This window comes from Olea europaea, unplaced genomic scaffold (genome assembly GCF_002742605.1).
Source record: "Olea europaea var. sylvestris unplaced genomic scaffold, O_europaea_v1 scaffold1092, whole genome shotgun sequence".
NCBI classification, from domain to species: Eukaryota; Viridiplantae; Streptophyta; class Magnoliopsida; order Lamiales; family Oleaceae; genus Olea; species Olea europaea.
This window is the reverse complement of record NW_019228281.1, coordinates 148,826-151,523: the sequence shown is the minus strand read 5'-3', so window position 1 is coordinate 151,523 and position 2,698 is coordinate 148,826.

Sequence of the window (2,698 nt, the reverse complement as noted above, 5' to 3'; positions counted from 1 at the left end):
TTTCATTTTAGGCAGTTTCGGTCGACCGGCTGTAGTCCGGCTTTAGTATTTCTATCATAACTTCTTCTCCCGATATCCGATTGAAGTAATTCAAAGTGCGTTGGAAAGCTAGCTCAAAAGCTACAACTTTTATTTAGATATTATTTTCCAAATCGAATGTTTCCTATGTCGAAAATGGGTCTCAAAAGAGAATAAAATTCTGAAGTATACTTTAGTCATCCAATATTCATGTCTTAGTGCCACTAAGCTGTCTAGAATTATTTGGGGTTCTACATCCCCACACCTTAATTAAAATTTCGTCCTCGAAATTTACCCTCTGATTGGGCGAATAGTGTTGGATACTTGTCTTTGGCTTCTTCTTCTTTCTCCTAAGTGGCTTCTTCTATGTCGTGATGATTCCACTGTATCTTAACCAGCTGAATCTCTTTATTCCTTAGTTTATGCACTTTTTGATCCAATATCTTGATCAGTAGTTCCTTGTATGACAAATCTTTCTATACCTCCAAGGTTTGATAACTCACTACATGATTAGGATCATGTACATACTTCTTTATCATCGATATATGGACCACATTGTGCACTGCCGATAATTCGGGTGGCAAAGCTAGTCAGTATGCCACATTTCCGACTCTATCAAGTATCTCGAAAGGTTTGATATACCGGAGTTGTAGCTTTCCTTTCTTTCCAAATCTAAGTACACCTTTCATTGGTGCTACTTTCATAAACACTTTATTCCCAACTTGGAATTCTAAATCCTTCCTCCTTATATCTGCATAGCTCTTTTGTCGATCCTGTGCTGCCTTTATTCTTGCACGGATCTTATCAATTACCTCAACGATCCTTTCAACTATTTCTGGTCCTAAAACTCTCTTCTCACCGATTTCATCCCAATGAATAGGGGATCTACATCTTCTACCATAGAGAGCTACGTATGGTGCCATTCCAACAGTTGCTTGGAAACTGTTATTATAAGCGAACTCTACTAGAGGTAAGTATGACTCTCAATTACCTCTTAGATCCAAAACACACGTTCTCAGCATGTCTCCCAAAGTTTGGATGGTCCTTTCAAACTGACCATCGGACTGAGGGTGATATGCTGTACTAAAGTTAAGCTTCGTTCCCATAGCTCCTTGTAGACTTTTCCAAAATTTGGACGTGAACTTTGGATCTCTGTCAGACACAACGGATACAGGTGCACCATCTAATCTCACAACCTCTTTAATGTACAACTGTGCCAATTGGTCTAAACTAAATGTCATTTTCACTGGAAGAAAATGAGCTGACTTGGTAGGTCGATCCACTACTACCCATATAGCATTATTTCCTCTTGCTGACTTCGTGAATCCAACCACAAAGTCCATCGTGATATTTTCCCATTTCCATTCAAGTATATCTAGAGCATTTAACAATCCAGCTGGTTTTTGGTGTTCTGCCTTAACCTGTTGACATAACATGCACTTCTGCACGTACAGCCCTATACTTCTTTTCATATTTCTCCACCAAAATGTATCTCAAAAATCTCGATACATTTTCATACCATCGGAATGTGCGATGTACGGGGTGGAATGAGCTTCTTTCAATATCTCGTTTCTCATGGCTTCATCCTTAGGCACGTTAATTCTTCCTCTAAATATCAGTGCTTGATTCTCAGCTACTCCAAAGTCCTTTTTCTTATCGGTACCAACTTCATTCTTAATCTTCTGCAAAAATGAGTCTTTATTTTGTTCTTCTATAATTCGATCTCTAAGAGTAGGTCGAATTATTAAAGTTGCTAGACGAGCAGTGACTTGTCCTGGTGTGGTAACCACTTCGATCTACAACTTTTCCAAGTCTTTGACTAACTCCACTTGAGAGGTGGGTAGTGATGTCAATTGTCCCATTTATTTTCTACTTAGAGCGTCAGCCACAACATTAGCCTTACCCAGATGATAGTGAATAGTGCAGTCGTAATCGTTCACCAATTCCAACCATCGTCTTTGTCGCATATTCAATTCTTTTTGTGTGAAGAAATACTTGAGACTTTTGTGATATGTGTAGATATCACACTTCCGTCCATATAAGTAGTGTCGCCATATCTTCAAAGCGTGTACTACCGCTGCAAGTTCTAAATCATGCATCGGGTAGTTTTGCTCATGTTTCTTCAATTGCCTTGAAGCATAGGCTATCACTTTTCCATTCTACATCAGTACACATCCCAATCCTCACTTGGAAGCATCACAATATATAACAAACCCTTTCGTACCTTCAGGTATTGTTAATATAGGTGTTGATATCAATTTCTGCTTAAGTTCTTGGAAACTTTGTTCGCATTTTTCCGTCCATTGGAATTTTACTTCCTTCCTTGTAAGTTGCGCTATTGGTCCAGCTATTCTGGAGAATCCTTCTTTGAATCTCCTATAATATCCAGCCAATCCTAGAAAACTTCGTACTTCACCAGCATTTGTTGGTGCTTCCCAGTTGGTTATTGCTTCTACTTTTGCTGGATCTACTTCAATCCCTTAGGCAGTAACTACATGTCCAAGAAATCCAACTCGTTCAAGCTAAAACTCGCATTTCTTGAATTTAGCATACAACTTCTCCTTGCGTAATACCTCTAAGGCTATTTTCAAGTGCTCTTCATGTTGCTCCTTACTCTTGGAATATATCAGAATGTCATCGATGAAGACTGTGACAAACTTATCCAAGTATTGGGGAAACA